At 38.5% G+C, this 17,778-nt stretch overlaps 1 pseudogene; it reads left to right on the top strand.

Moving 5' to 3' along the window:
* The first annotated feature begins 15,390 nt into the window (after positions 1-15,390).
* Positions 15,391-17,109, top strand: LOC149239677 (uncharacterized; annotated as a pseudogene).
* The last annotated feature ends 669 nt before the right edge of the window (positions 17,110-17,778 follow it).

Here is a 17,778-nt window from a genome sequence, read left to right as displayed (position 1 = left end):
ATTGGTTTCCTAGCTTATAGAGGCAAGTTGTTTTGATTGCCTAGTTTGTAGTGCTTAGTTTAGAAGTGGTTGAAACAGCTCCTAGGATAGTGAGCTCGACCCATGGAGGCAGGGAAAGAGGTTAGATCATCTGTATTATGTACTTTCTTGCTCATTTTCATGGTTGGACTCTTGAGGGAGAAGTTATCATTGTATTATTCACTGTATCTCTGCAATTTTGGCTAAGGAAGACCAGGGTTTTGCAGTCCTCTTTGGGATTCTTGTGGACTCATGTGTTGATGGTGTGTTTCTCAATGTACTTGTAAGCTTGTTATGTGACTCATTTCCTTTCTTTTATTTCTGCACATTAAACAAATGAAGTGTTAAAGTAAGAATTCATGTCTGCCATGCTCTGCTTTTAAGTTTGTTTAATTTCAATGTTTTCTTCTGTCTAAAGAGAATTCAAAGTTATTGTTCGCTCTCTTTAGCTCTTCACCTTTCATCCCTGACCATCCACCTCAATTAAAGGCATCAATACTGTCTCCTACCTCGCCCCAAAGAACCCCCGGCAGAAACTGTGTCCAATCCCCGCACCCAAAATTTCCCTCTCCTCAATTTGCCACCAAAAATCCATAAAAACCCCAAATCAAACTCTTTGATCAGTTTACTAGCCTAATATCAGTGTTACCTTATTGGTCATCTCATCTATTGAAGATTTTACGAGATAGACCGGAGAGAGCCTTCTCCTGCCCCGTAGGGCTAGCTACGAGGCTAAATGGTTTGATGTTGCCTTGAGGTTTACCTTTCTCAGCCTGAGGTGAAATTTCAAGCGCTAACATATGATACCCAACTTAATCCACTTGTCCACCTTGGCCTTGACATAAATTTGGCTTTGATATTAGTTTGGTATTAATTCACTTGTCTTCCCTGATCTTAATATTTCTTGTTTGACTTGCACTATTGATTCTCCCCGCAACCAATTTCAACATGTTGTACTAAGAGGCTTTGAAGCACAAGTGCATAACGGTCCAGTGTGGTCATGGATACTCCCAATCTATCAAGTATCTCTCATAGAACCTCACATTAATCAACTATCTGACTTTGATATACAAGAAAAATGGATGAGCAAACATGGTGGATAGATTACACACAAATAGTCCGTATATTACACACTACAAATCACATGGATACATCACATATTTATGGTGCTTGTGAGATCCAACCAATTCCAAATATGAATAGGGAGGTTGAGATATTCTCTCAACATCCACCTACAAATCTGCAACCAATTCTAAACTGAGCATGGAAGAATTATCTTCCAAGTCTCTCCCTTAATTCTTACATGCACAATTACAATACATATTATAACAATAAAATTGATCTTTGTCTGACTGGTCTTCATCAGCAACTCTACCCACTCTATAGTCTTCTGGACTCCGCTCTTTCTTTCTCCACATCTTCGAGCTTACCTTTCGACTCATTTAAAGTACACCCACTTTTGACCATCAATGATGAACTTTGCAAGATCAACAATATTGACAACTTGGCTCGTCAAGGCTTCCACGATAAGAGCTATCAAGTAATGAACCATCCTATGGACCAATCACCATTTGTTAGATATTTCACTTTCAACTATCCATTAGTTGCTAGGCAGACAATCTGAATACTGAATGTGTTCAAAAACTGATCTAACAACTTGACTTGTTTCACACACATGGATCTCATATTGTAACCTGTAGTCGTTGTTTAGGGGTTTCTGAGTGCCAAGAACAACAAACCATAACAGCATAAACACAATCAAACTAGTGATGTGTTCAAGGGGTTTTGAGCGCCAAGGATCACTAATTTGATTTATTCAACATTGTTCAATAATTGGTTTTGCACTTTTTACAAACATGATTAAAAGAACAACAAACAAAACCAATAATCATGAAACTACTAAGAAAAAAACAATTCTCTTCATTCTTTTCTGATTTAATTGTTGTCTTGGATTGTCCTGAGTAGTTAATTCTAACAAAATTACTCCATTGAGTTAGCTAGTCTCAATTCTTCTGATTCCAAAACATTTATCAATACCATTATTAATTTGTTCTTTATTGGAGCTTTTAAATGTACAATTTTAATACATTGCACTTCCCAAACTCCAATTTTGTCAGATTGACCAGAGAAGAAAGAAGAGGGCGGTAAACCTCTAGTTGCGTGAGCAACATACTATCCATATCTCTTCCCACTCCCTTGCTTCTACAACATTTGTTCCCTTGTCCATGAGATGAAGCTTTGTCAACACTCCAAATGTCCTATCACCTGTAGGATCAACTAACTTCTCAGGCCAATTTTATAGCATTAAATGTTGCAATATCTTGGTTTGCAAGAGAAATTAAAGATATTGGAAGGCTAAATGAATAAAATGCGAAGAAACTTTTGAATGATCCTTCTGAATCCTTTTTGCAGATTGAGCTTCTAAGCCGCATACATCACCCCAACATGGTTCTTTTTCTTGGCACTTGTACCGAGCATGGATGTCTAGTTTATGAATATACGGAAAATGGCAGTTTAGAGAATCAGTTGTTCCACAGGGGTGCGGGAGCTTCTCTTCCATGGTTTATCCGCTTTCAAATTACTTCAGAAATAGCTCTTGCACTTCATTTTCTTCATACCGCCAAACCAAATCCAATCGTTCATCATGATCTAAAGCCTACCAACAACAATTTTTGGCTGTCCCTCTACGACAACCTTTGTCAAACCAGGAAAATCAACGAGTGTTGAATTAACAACATTAGGAGAATATATGCTAGGATGAATTGGTACAAGAGAAATCATTTTGGAGCGCCCTGTTACTCCGTCTATTTCTTCTTGAATCAGATGATGCACTCTAGGCATGGGATTTCAATCTCGCAACACCTGAAGACCACCATTAATAACTCAGGCATGATATTCGACACCTGCCTAGCTAAACGATTGTGCGTTAAATTAAGGCGGTGAGCAGATGCGTAGAGAGGGAGGGACCTCTGCTATTTAAAGGGAGGAAGGAGGATTTCTAAGGGGGGTTCTTTGCCTGAGATGGTGTTTGCTGTAAGGGGGAAAAACTGATTCGGTTGCTGTTGGAGGAGGAAGGGGAGGAAATTTATACATACTGGTTATAATTCGGAACTATTGAGCCTTGCTTGTTTTGAAGTTTCTGGGCACGGGGGAACGGTATGCATCGGTTGAGAAGCATACTGGATCGAGTATCTAGGTATATTCGGTTTGGCTGGGTGGTTTTTGGTCATTCGGCGGATCTAATTTATTTTATTCTTATAAGTGATTCGGTTGCTGTTGGATGATTGAATGCATTGTGTCTTTGAGAAGCATTATAATGCTCCTTGCCTTGTCACCATATCCAAGTTGAGGAATCTGGGTGTTTGAATTTGAAAAATCTTTAAATGAATTCATTACAGTATTATTCATGTGATTCCTCCACGGAAGCAAATCACATCCCGGACAGAGAAATTGTCCCAATTGTTAGGAATCTATAACCATACTTCTGCATTATTCATACTAGGATAGAATACCCTGCATTAGGACAAGGAGGTCGCGAGACCACCCTCCTTGACCTCGGTACCAGTAAGATCCGCCTAGCGGGTAAAAATAGCAAAACTATACCCGTTTATAAATGTGATGTTGCAAAGAAAATTGTGTGTTAAAATTCGATTATCCGCCTCAATCTTTTTTTTTTATTTATATATATATATATAAATTTTATTTTGTGTTCAGGGACCATTACTATGGTAAGGACGTATGAGCGACGACGACGTGACCAGGCGGCATCATCACCATTAATGCCGCCACCGTCGCCATCATCATCCCCATCACCTTCGTCACCACCAAGGCAACCGTCAACATCAAACGCTCCAACGCCAGAGTTGACTGTGATAATGAACTCTTTGGAAGCCTTATTGGAGACATTAAAGGAATCAACTAAGGCTAAAAACAAAGAGGAATTTCAGCATGTAGCCACCAGTTCAGCGGAACCAAATAATTTGGAGCCCAGAAGATCGAGAGAAGACATCTCTAGAGAGCTTCAGAAAATTAGACTCCCAGAATTTTCAGGAGGTCGAGCTGGTGAACGCGCTGAGGCATGGTTGGAAGGGATGAACCGGTGCTTCAGGTTAAGAGAATATTCACCTTCAGCAAAAACAAAAATTGTCGTGTTTCAACTAAAGGAAAGTGCCTTGATTTGGTGGGGAAATCTAGAAAACCAGCTGCACCTTACATCGGATAATGTTCCTTGGGAACTATTTGAGGAAAAGTTCCGCGCAAAGTATTTACCTCCATACTTTCAACAACAACAAGCCAGAGCCTTTCATACACTAATTCAGGGAAGTAAAACGGTGGAAGAGTACGAAATAAGGTTTATGGAGCTGGTAAAATACATTCCCTACTTAGACTCTGATGAACGTCAAGCTGAACGCTTCATATTTGGGTTAAACCCTCGCATCAGAGCCTTGGTAAGTATGTGGAAACCATCATCTGTAGCCGAGGCAGTTTAGTGTAGTCGTTATGCAGAAGAGCACCTTGGAATCAGAAATGAGATAGGGCTAGCAGAACCTTTACAATCAGGATTTCCTGGAAAGACTCCTCGAAACTTTATCAGCGGAGGTAGCTCAAGGCCACCTTACGATAACAGGTCTACCTCTAGAAATATTGTAACAAGAGCTCCCATGGCAGTAAACACTATAGCCTCGGAACCATCGAACGCTAGGTCATGGCTATCTCAAGGGACTGCCAGCAGAGGTAGAAATTCGATAGAAATTTGCATGAGAGGACGAAGCTCGTTCTCTAGAAATTCACGTCCCGAGTCAAGAGGATCAATGCCGCTAAATTGTTGGGGATGTGGGGGACCGCATTTTCAACGGGATTGCCCTGAAGCTTCATCGAATATGTCGCATTGGACTGGAGAGGGACCAATACCAAACAATCGAGATAATCATAGAATTCATGCAGTAATCAGCAACGACCAAGCAGCGCATCAACCTACTATAGCGGGATCTTCAGGTATGGATCAAGGGAATCGTAACGGTCGAACCGTTACGTATACTGGAGCATAGAGTTCGACAGCTGAGGAACCGCCAGGTGGACCAAGTTAAGGTCCAATGGGACTAGTATAGTCCTGGATCAGCAACTTGGGAAAATACGGAGGACATATGTCAGAGATACCCTAATTTAATGTCCATTTTGAAGAACTTTACGCTATGTTTAGTATATATTTACTTCACTACAATCAAGGACCCAAAAACATTTGAATGATTAGGGACAAACATGAAATTTTGTGGCATAATATATGTTTAAATTCCTGCTGGTACATGGATACCAAAATAATATGTGTTTAATTCCTGCTGGTACATGGATACCAAAACAATATATGTGATTTATTTTACTAAATTATAAATGTTGAAGTAAAGTTAAGGCAGTTGAATAAGTTTTCTTCTGATAAAAATTAAGATATTATAGATCTGATTTATTTTATTGTTAGTATGATCAATAGGATAGAAATCAGGAAGTGAATACATCCTAAAGAAAAGTCAGGATACATGCATAGAATATGACAAAATTATGTTATGCTGTAGTATCATATGTAAATAATACATAAGTTATTTTGAATATGCTAAGGCACATTTTACAAATGCATGGGTAAGTGTAAGATTGCAGATAAACTATGATTGCAGATAATTGATCCAATTTTCGAGATGACCATGTGATGACACAACCTCAGATCAGTTAAAGCTCAAAGTGATTCTATGATAGGGGGTGTTAACCCTGAGTTCTATTGGGAGGGGTGGAGGTGTTACCCACCGTTTATCCTCCGAACCCTGGAGTCATGGGAGGACTGTGCGAGTTACGCTCCCCTAGACGTGTGATGATGACTGTCGGATGCCTACTAGGGATCAGGTCGGTATAACCGACGCTGTCACCTTAGAGTTTATGAATGGTCGGGTCAGTAAAACTGGCGCTATGGCATACTCCAGTAGAGGACGGATAGGATGAGAGCGGAAGAGATTAGGAAGGATAGGATGATTTGAGGATAGCTTGGGGACCTGGATAGAAAAAGTCATATCCGTTAAAACCTTAAACCTAAAACTCTAACTTCGGGACGAAGTTTACAGAAGAGGGAGTGTATGTAATGACCCATCTAAATTGACCCATTAATAAAATTTTAAACTTTATAATATATATATATTAAATTTTATAAAATATATAATTAGACCTTATAATATAAATTTATAAAATATATATCATAACTGAACTTTATAACATATATAATATGGATTTATAAAATATATCGTAACTGAACTTTATAACATATATAATATGAAATGTTATAAATATATATCATTAAAGTTTATAACATATATAATATGAATGTTATAAAAAAAGATATCATTTAACTATATAACACTTATAATGGAAATGTTATATAAATATAAATGAACTCATAAAAAGACTATGCGTTAACCTACCTAAAACGCACTACCGAAACCATTAACCAGGGCGCGTCGAACCAGCTGAGAAGTTATGGCAGAGCGGCTTTGCCAGGACAGGATCTCAGAGGGTTAAATTGCATGCGGAGTCGTGTCAGGAGGTAGAAGAGCGGTGGCCGGAAGCAGGAGGGTGGCCACCGCCAAGCCTGCCTTTATAAATCACTAGTCTGAACCGGTGAAAGGGGGGAAAAAACCAGAGAGGGGCAGCAGAGACCGAGAAGCATAAATTCATCAGCAGGAAACCGGGAGAAGGGAATTATCAATTGAAGAGCTTTAAGTGGTCTGGGGTTCTGGGCACGGAGGGACAGAGAGCCTCTGTGGAGAGCTTTCTGGATTGAGCAGCTAGGTTTGCTCAGTCTGGTTGGGTGGTATTGGCCTCTCGAAAATTGGGTCAAAACAGCCACGGCATCACCAGCAGCGGGATCGCCAGTTCAATAGCAGAATCAACAATCAGCTAGCAGTTCAGGTATGTGCAGATTACATTTTTATGCATTATTGTTTTCCAGTTTATGAGTATTTACATGTTTGTTGTATTTCGAAATATGGGAAAATAATCCATCCTTAGAGTTTATGCATGGTTAGGTCAGTATAGCTGACGCCATGGCATACTCCAGTAGAGGACGAATAGGATGGGAGCGGAAGAGATTAGGAAGGATAGGATGATTTTAGAATAGCTTGGGAACCTGGTTTGGGCAAGGCATGACCATTAAAATTAGAAATCTATCAGCGTTCAAAATCACAAATTTTAAAGTGTCCTCACGATCATAAATGAAAATTCAATCACATAATACAATCCTTACATACCCTAAAGGAATTATCAATATACTTTATAAACCCTTAACTTCGGGACGAAGTTCTTTTGAAGGAGGGGTGTATGTAACAACCCATCTCAAATCACGAACAACATAGCAATATTAGCATGCATGTGAGGCATACATATGATAGCTACATATGCATGCATCATATACATTGCACTAGTATATATATATATATATATATATATATATATATATATATATATATATATACATCGGCTATATATCGACTATTCATGGAGAATGTCTAAATATAAGATAAATGAATTAATTATCAAAGGTGTAAATTAAATACCTAATTCTCGTAAATAGAAGAAATATACACTCAGTAAGAAATATAGTTGAGTTTATTCATATGTTTACATATATAACCCAAAATGTGTACTAATAAAACTAAACCCATAAACCTTATGATTAAACTTGATATTTTATAAAACATAAAATAATATGTAATATTTAAAATCATCATGGTCTTATACTATTTAAACTAAAGTACCAACTGTCATAATTAAAGTGACACCATTCGATGTTGTGAGGATCTGATTCAATTAAAGGCAAATATCATGACAAAGCAGTCACCGCCTAACAAAATCTTATCCTTTCATAAAGGCGGTGAACAGATGCGTAGAGAGGGAGGAACCTCTGCTATTTAAAGGGAGAAGGAGGATTTCAAAGGGGGGGTGTTCTTTGCCTGTGGATGGGGAAGGTTGTATTTTCTGTGAGTGGAAAAAAAAATTGAACCGGGTGCTGTTGAAGGAAGAAGGAGAGGAAATTTATCCATACCGCTTATAATTCGGAACTATTGAGCCTTACTTGTTTTGAAGTCTCTGGGCACGGGGGAACGGTATGCATCGGTTGAGAAGCATACTGGATTGAGTATCTAGGTATACTCGGTTTGGCTGGGTGGTTTTGGTCATTCGGTAATGAGAGCGCTGGAGAAGTTCTGCAGCATCCTCATCGCAACAGCCGTAGCAGATATAGTCATGTTTAAGCTAATCAGAAATTATGGAGCCCTGTTGAGGAAGCAGACTTCATTGCATATGAGATTCAGAGACTTGTGAACATCAACTTAGCTACGTGGTGTAGCTTTGCAATATTATTTCGTACCCATGTTCAGTCATTTTTTATTGAATCATCTCTTTCAAGCTTACAAATTCCTTATTCAGTTATTGGGTCCAGGCCCTTATACTCACACAAGCAATGGAATGGAAGTCAAAGGCTCAACTGAGTGATAATTCTATAAGGGGATTACTTCCAATTTCAACTTGTTCCTTCTACAAGATTGAAGCTTAGTCTTCTGGAGAGAGCAAATCATGCACTCTTTTTCAATGGCCTGGTTACAGTTACAAATAGCTTTTCCAGAAACGTAGGCCATGAGGATTGCAGCTATACGTTTTCGGAGGCACCTGGAAATCTTTGATCACCGAGCTGTTCGACAGTCTATAGGAACTGAAGGATGGAAAGATGAACATAGAAGGCAGATCGATCTGGTGAGAGGGAGACAGAGTCTATTGGTGAGATTGATCTGGTGGATACAACGTATGATCTAATGCCCCTCGGAGAAATGATCGAACTACTAATTGAAGTCTGATTTTGCACTAGTATGATAGCTCTGAGGCGAAGAACGCATTGCTAACCGCATTCTAGATATCAAAAAAGCATCTTATCACTCTGCTACAGTTTTGATGTATCGATTTGACTTAAATTCTGAAGGTGCATCGTTCATATTCTAGGTTCAAATCGAGATCTGAGTTTATAATACGAAGTAAGTGAAGTTTTGATGATAACAAAGGAACTAAGGTCACTTTATTTCTGCATATCATCATATGAAGAAGAAGGCATACCATTTGAGGCTTGTATTTCTAGTGTTGGCCTTGCCTCCATATCTCTGTGACATTGATGAGAAGAAGGAAACTTGTTCCATTCAAGGAAACTGAGGATTGGAGCCGTTAGGAATGAGACTTATTATTTAAATTTATCTGAAGTTCAAAAATTGCCTTCATATCTATGTTATGAAGTCGAGATATGAGCCATCTCTGAGCTATGTTCTCATGATCGAGACTCAGTAAAGAACCTAACCATTCTTAGTGAACTTTGAGAGATATTATGTCATGGACTGATATATCTACTAAATCTTTTGGATGCACTGCAAGGAGCTGACCAAAGGAATGAGGAAGAGGCTTATGTTTCAAGTTGTAAAGATATTTGAAGAACTATGGATGGGAAATACTAAGATTGAACCAAATATGGGAATTGAATTATCTCAAAAGTATATCTGATGTCAAGACTCTATTGTGGAGGAAGGATTGGTCCACAGATTTGATAAAAAAAAAATTGAGGTCGATAAGGATATGGACTCCTTGATGCTGTGAATTCCTTGATGATATGGACTTCCTGATGATGATAATATGGACGAGATTAACTCCTTGAAGAGTTGAACGAAAAGGAGTTGACGTATTCTCTAGAGATAAGTACTTTCTTGAATATTTTGATATTATTCTTTTAATTATTATTAGTCTCTTGTATTTGTAAATTGTGCTTGAATGGATTCGTTTTTATTATTATTTATGCTCCTACAACAAACAATTGGTAATGATGTTATATTCTTACAATCTTCTAGATATTCATTTTAATGATACTAGGGGACTCACTCCTCTGTACTTGTTAACAACGTAGATATTTCTCTTTGATAATTGAGTTTGTATAAGTTCTTCTAGGAGACCTTTCTTCAAGTTTGTATGAAAACTTCTGTAGGTGTTTTATTAATAGTTTTTACTTCAGAAAATATATATATACAGTGGGCAAATAACATTCAAATGAGGCCTCTAAAGAGTCTCATATAATATCTTCCTTACTCAAAATCACCCCAGCTGTTATACATAATTTAGCCCTATTATTATCACAATACCACAGTAAAAGAGGTAGGATTCCCTCCTGTATATTATCTTAATTTCTAGTAAATTTCTGAGTTTGTGTGAAGGCTACAGTGATCCCTTTTTGCACATCAGTTATTATCTGTTAGCTGTAGGTGAACAGTTTTCCACTATATTTCCAGTTAAATGATAACAGAACCAGACAATTGAGCTCAAGTGGTTATATATACCATTCACAATTATTCAAACAAGGAATACACTACTATTAAACACCGTGTGATGAGGAACTAACTCAGAATTGCAACAGTCATTAACTCATTTATATAGAGGCATATAAATAACTGGTATAATGCATAGAACTTAAGTTCGGACCCTGGAATGTGCTCTGGCAAAAGATCTGGAAACAATAGTTCATTTGGCATGGATAGCAACTCCTTGATAGTGAATCAGCCAATAGGAATGGATGCATACACAACATTTAGACCTAATTTAGCAATTCTTATAAGTGATTCAGTATGCTACTCCTATTCATCACTTATAAGAATTGCTAAATTAGGTCTAAATGTTGCGTATGCATCCGTTCCTATTGGCTGATTCACTATCAAGGAGTTGCTATCCATGCCAAATGAACTATTGTTTCCAGATCTTTTGCCAGAGCACATTCCAGGGTCCGAACTTAAGTTCTATGCATTATACCAGTTATTTATATGCCTCTATATAAATGAGTTAATGACTGTTGCAATTCTGAGTTAGTTCCTCATCACACGGTGTTTAATAGTAGTGTATTCCTTGTTTGAATAATTGTGAATGGTATATATAACCACTTGAGCTCAATTGTCTGGTTCTGTTATCATTTAACTGGAAATATAGTGGAAAACTGTTCACCTACAGCTAACAGATAATAACTGATGTGCAAAAAGGGATCACTGTAGCCTTCACACAAACTCAGAAATTTACTAGAAATTAAGAGAATATACAGGAGGGAATCCTACCTCTTTTACTGTGGTATTGTGATAATAATATGGCTAAATTATGTATAACAGCTGGGGTGATTTTGAGTAAGGAAGATATTATATGAGACTCTTTAGAGGCCTCATTTGAATGTTATTTGCCCACTGTATATATATATTTTCTGAAGTAAAAACTATTAAGAAAACACCTACATAAGTTTTCATACAAACTTGAAGAAAGGTCTCCTAGAAGAACTTATACAAACTCAATTATCAAAGAGAAATATCTACGTTGTTAACAGGTACAGAGGAGTGAGTCCCCTAGTATCATTAAAATGAATATCTAGAAGATTGTAAGAATATAACATCACTACCAATTGTTTGTTGTAGGAGCATAAATAATAATAAAAACGAATCCATTCAAGCACAATTTACAAATACAAGAGACTAATAATAATTAAAAGAATAATATCAAAATATTCAAGAAATTAATTATCTCTAGAGAATACGTCAACTCCTTTTCGTTCAACTCTTCAAGGAGTTAATCTCGTCCATATTATCATCATCAGGAAGTCCATATCATCAAGGAATTCACAGCATCAAGGAGTCCATATCATTATCGACCTCAATTTTTTTTATTTTTTTTTACCAAATCTGTGGACCAATCCTTCCTCCACAATAGAGTCTTGACATCAGATATACTTTTGAGAGAATTCAGTTCCCATATTTGGTTCAATCTTAGTATTGCCCATCCATAGTTCTTCAAATATCTTTACAGCTTGAAACATAAGCCTCTTCCTCATTCCTTTGGTCAGCTCCTTGCAGTGCATCCAAAAGATTTAGTAGATATATCAGTCCATGACATAATATCTCTCAAAGTTCACTAAGAATGGTTAGGTTCTTTACTGAGTCTCGATCATGAGAACATAGCTCAGAGATGGCTCATATCTCGACTTCATAACATAGATATGAAGGCAATTTTTGAACTTCAGAGAAATTTAAATAATAAGTCTCATTCCTAACGGCTCCAATCCTCAGTTTCCTTGAATGGAAACAAGTTTCCTTCTTCTCATCAATGTCACAGAGATATGGAGGCAAGGCCAACACTAGAAATACAAGCCTCAAATGGTATGCCTTCTTCTTCATATGATGATATGCAGAAATAAAATGACCTTAGTTCCTTTGTTATCATCAAAACTTCACTTACTTCGTATTATAAACTCAGATCTCGATTTGAACCTAGAATATGAACAATGCACCTTCAGAATTTAAGTCAAATCGATACATCAAAACTGTAGCAGAGTGATAAGATGCTATTTTGATATCTAGAATGCGGTTAGCAATGCGTTCTTCGCCTCAGAGCTATCATACTAGTGCAAAATCATACTTCAATTAGTAGTTCGATCATTTCTCCGAGGGGCATTAGATCATACGTTGTATCCACCAGATCAATCTCACCAATAGACTCTGTCTCCCTCTCACCAGATCGATCTGCCTTCTATGTTCATCTTTCCATCCTTCAGTTCCTGTAGACTGCCGAACAGCTCGGTGATCAAAGATTTCCAGGTGCCTCCGAAAACGTATAGCTGCAATCCTCATGGCCTACGTTTCTGGAAAAGCTATTTGTAACTGTAACCAGGCCATTGAAAAAGAGTGCATGATTTGTTCTCTCCAGAAGACTAAGCTTCAATCTTGTAGAAGGAACAAGTTGAAATTGGAAGTAATCCCCTTGTAGAATTATCACTCAGTTGAGCCTTTGACTTCCATTCCATTGCTTGTGTGAGTATAAGGGCCTGGACCCAATAACTGAATAAGGAATTTGTAAGCTTGAAAGAGATGATTCAATAAAAAATGACTGAACATGGGTACGAAATAATATTGCAAAGCTACACCACGTAGCTAAGTTGATGTTCACAAGTCTCTGAATCTCATATGCAATGAAGTTTGCTTCCTCAACAGGGCTCCGTAATTTCTGAATGCAAATAGGCTCCCCAGGAGGCTTCATGGGAACAAGATTCAAGACCTTTGTTGATGCCATTTGCCAATTGTTTGGATCATTTCCTAAGAGTGCTGATGCAGCCTTCAGAATATTACTTGAGGAACGATAATTTCTTATTAGCTTAAAAGTGATGATTTGAGGAAAATCACGGTCTAAAGCATACTGCATGAGAGCAGCATCTGCACCACGCCATCCATAAATAGCCTGATCTTGCCAGAAAGTCCAGTAGCGCTAATCGTGCAGGTGCATTCTCCGCCAGAAAATTACATCGAGAAAGACCTTCACAGTGTGCAATCTGAGACCTTTGCATAACACTTTCATCCAAAATTTGAGCAGCGATCCTTTCCAAGTCTGCATCGTCATTAAAACATTCCCTTCCAATCGATACATTCATTACATCAGAAGTGTCTATTGCCTCCTGAAGAATCCTTTTCACAACTTGTTGTGAGTTATTCTCATCATAGATTATGTAATTACCATTCGAACTATAATCCTTGCACAGACACTATGAATAGTCCCAACTTGAAACATCCTCATTGAGCAGGTGATAAAGCCTTTCACAAAGTTCCTGAGCCGCTTTGTTTGTGAAGGTTACACACGGTATGTTACAAGGTGGCGCCTTAAATTGGCCTATCATATGCGCAATTCGATGGGTCAAGACTCTGGTCTTGCCGGAACCAGGGCCAGCTACAACCCTCACATACGCCGCATCCGCCTCGACCGCAGCAAGCTGCTCCTCATTCAAACCCCACCTCTGCTTCGCTACAACATCCGTCGCTTGAACAGAAGAAGTTGTTGATGCCGATAGAAATGCAGGCCCTCTTGGTGCTACTGCTCCTCTCGAGCTTACCCTCGTCTTCTTTGACTGGACTGCTGATAATGCACCTTCGGCTGAAAACACCCCCACACTGCCTCCTCCAACAGTTTGTGCACCATTTGACACCTTCACCGTGCAAGAGCATTGACGTCTCCATTGCCAAATTAGTCGTATTAATTGTTTCTTGCCCAAATTTAGGACGCGGAGAGAGCCTGGACGAAACGACGAAGTCGTGGAAACCATAATCTCTTTAATTAATGTAAAAGGGAACTGCTATGGTCCAATGGAGATTCTATTGCAGTCATAGCCGCTGTTTTGCATTTCTCTTCGGGCAGGGCAGAGAAGAGTTGCTCCTTCTTCTCAGTTAGCAATTATGGCGATTCTCAGCCGAACGAATTTAAATTATTTAATTTAAATTATTGAAATTCAATACAATAATTAAATATAACTGGATATATATATATTTTTTTTTTAAATAATGAAATCCTATACCTTTAAAAGTATCATCTCTAACCGCTCATCCTGTTTATTAATGGAATATCGGCGTATAATGGCTCATAAGAGCCCACGGGGCATGTAATTCTTTACGTGTCAAATAAACTACCAAAATCACGCCTTAATTTAACACGCAATCGTTTAGCTAGGCAGATGTCGAATATCATGCCTGTGTTATTAATGGTGCCCTTCAGGTGTTGCGAGATTGAAATCCCGAAGCCCCTTTTCTGGTGTAATTACTTTCAAATCATCCACAGATTGTGCCATTATCGACTCAGGAGCACCCCTTTGTTTAGATTCAACTGTTCTCAAACCATTCCCACTTTCAGACTGCATTACCCTCAAACTGTCCATTGTCCTTATGTTTTCCATCACATCACGAACGCCAGATTTGGGTGCTGCAATGTTTTATCATCGATCTCTTGACTTGTCTCGTTCTCTTCGTTTCCATTGTTTACCATGCTTTTACTGCCTTGTTTGAAGGGAACATTCAGCGATGTATCAATAAGATGAATTTTTCCATGTCCATGGGATGCCACAACCTCCATTTCTACTCCGCCCAGATCTTTCCCAATCCATTCATGCTGACTTTGGGGCAGCTCCTGCTCCGCTCCAGATGCAGTATGGGTTCCATCTAAAGTACTTTGCAAGGTTTGCTGCACATCAACAGCCTTGTCACCTCCATCCATAGCTCACTCAGTTACCACATTTGATGATTCGAGATATTTACCCAACTTCTTGGTTCGAAATATGGACGAACTTTGCTGGGATTAGTCAATTTTCAATAAATTCATTTTTTTTATAATTCATTGTGGTCTGGCTTGTGACTGTGATTTTTTTACAGATCCCACCGTTGCAGTAGAGGCTCGTTATAAAGTATTTCATTGCGTTTCTTATCACTGCCCGAACGACCGTGATTGTGAAATATTCAACGAAACACGTACATGTTGGCCGGGTGGTTCTTGCTGCAGTCCGCCATAGACGAGCTTTGTTTGATTGAGCCGTGGAAATTTTCAAGTATGGCAAAACCAGGCTTCCGACTAGATTATCGTGCGGCCATATGTTTTATGTTAAATGAATGATTGACGTAATTTCTTATCTCTATCAATGGACTCCGGTTTGATTTACACACAAGTCCACAATCCATCCATTGACATGAGCTTTGCACGCCAGTTTCATCACCTGGGAATCGCAAGCCTTGTGCCCATTCTTTAGTTAAATTCACAGTCCTGTCAAATTACCCTCACATCACTGTTGCATTGTCAAGGAGATGAATTTTGCACCACTTTGAATTTGTCATAGTAGCTTCGTATCTCAGTCCAGAAGGCTCAGATCGTAATAATTTAGATCATAGTCCATGACAACTTGTGTAGGAAAATATTTTGGAGAAGCATAACAGTATTGCCACTTTGCTTTACAATCATTGCATTGAATCATGTCTCTGTCTTGCATCATGAATATGTCAACCGTAGGAAGAGTATCTCGTATCTGCTGTTGGAGTATAAAGAATATCATTGCATCGTACAGAAGGGGACTTATATCATTGTCTTGAACATAAAACTTGCTTCAGAACTTTTCGAAGCCCATTCTTTTGAAATCCGACTTTGTTTTATGAAGATGCTGACCCAAACTATTGTAACAAAACTTGGATTGCTTGAGAATACTATCTTGATAATTTCTTATCACTGTAGTAGTTCTGATCAAACACCTCCTGAAGCTTACTGATATCATATATACATACTGTGACTTGGATTACAGACATACTTATAATCTTGGCAACAGTAGTAGACTGTGATAACTGGTTTCCCAGGCTGCTCGCTCCCTCTGAAGAAAAGTTCGGGACGACTGGCCAAGCGGTTGCTGCAACAATGGTTGTTGCCGCAATTGTTGGGGTTCAGCCGTTGATATGCGACCTGTTGCTGTTGCATAACAGAATGTTGCACTGACTGCTGCTGCCTGGTAACAAGCTGCTGATACTGATCGAAAGCAAACAGGGGACTGTCTGCCCAGTAGACTGGTGTGATTGTTGAACAGATTGCTTAGATGATTGCAAAACAACAGTTTCCGGATTACTTTGTAATTAATAGCTTACAGTTCTGGTTACCTAATGTTTTGCAGAGTGCTAACAGACAGTTTCAGTCAGATTTATTATTGAATGCATACAGCGATGGTGCAATGAGAAGGGAAGTATTATATGTGAGATATGCCATCAGCCATATAGTCCTGGTTACACGACCCCTCCTCAGCCAGCACATTGCGATGACACTCCCATTGATTTGAGTAACAGTTGGGGTGTTCCTGGAGCACAGTTAGACCTTCATGATCCTCGCTTGTTAGCAATGGCTGCTATAGAGCGACATTTTTTTTTTTTTTTGGAAGCGAATATGATGAATATGCGGCAGCTAATGCAAGTGGTGCTGCATTCTGCCGTTCAGCCGCATTGATTCTCATGGCACTTCTACTTCTACGACATGCTCTTGTTATAAATAATCCTGATGGAGACGATGATTCTTCAGCATATTTATCTCTCTTTTTTTTCTGAGAGCTGCTGGATTTCTCTTGCCGTGTTATATCATGGCATGGGCAGTAAGCATTTTGCAGCGCCGGAGGCCGAGACAGGAGGCAACTATGGCAGCTTGAGGAGGATTGTGATGAGAAATTGAAATTATGAAGTATTTAATATTGTAGTTCTACTGGCAATTTCTAAATAGCATTGGTTGTTTTTTGGTTTGCATAGAACTAGCTAGGTTAGCAGCTAAATGCTTGGCAGCAGTGCAAGCATATGATAATGCAGCTGCAGATATTGAGGCATTGAGCTTGGCATAGCTCAAGTTTGATGATATACTCAGTTCACCATCATTAGATGCCGCATGCAAAAAGATAGATAACCTGGCAAAGGCAAATCAACTTGATTCGACATTAATGTTGTATATCACTAAAGCATGGGCATCTGCAAAAGATTCAACAATGATGAAGGATGAGGTATGAAAGGTTTTTTAAGTCTTGTTAATATTTTGATGTTGACATTTGGAAGTAGTCCTTGAAACTCTATTTATATAAGAAATTATTCGTCTCTAATACTTAAGTAACATGAGCTATTTCCCTCCTGGATTATATAGTAATTTGTCACCTAAATTGTAATGGAAATATAACAAGCTGGTTAACTACTGCGATAAGTCATAGTTAGTTTGTTAGTGGCCAAGGTTGAGTTGTAAATTAGTTCTGTACTTGTCATTATAAAAGGTCTCATTTCTTGCATGATCAACCTTGTGGTTTTAGTTATCTAGACATGCATTTTATTGATACTTGATATTTGTATATGCCATGGTTTT

This window comes from Pinus tabuliformis, chromosome 8, assembly GCF_031772625.1.
Source record: "Pinus tabuliformis cultivar Carrire ecotype Pingquan chromosome 8, CPIR1, whole genome shotgun sequence".
Lineage (NCBI taxonomy): Eukaryota > Viridiplantae > Streptophyta > Pinopsida > Pinales > Pinaceae > Pinus > Pinus tabuliformis.
The sequence above is the reverse complement of the archived record's forward strand: the minus strand, read 5'-3'. Positions and strand labels throughout refer to the sequence as shown.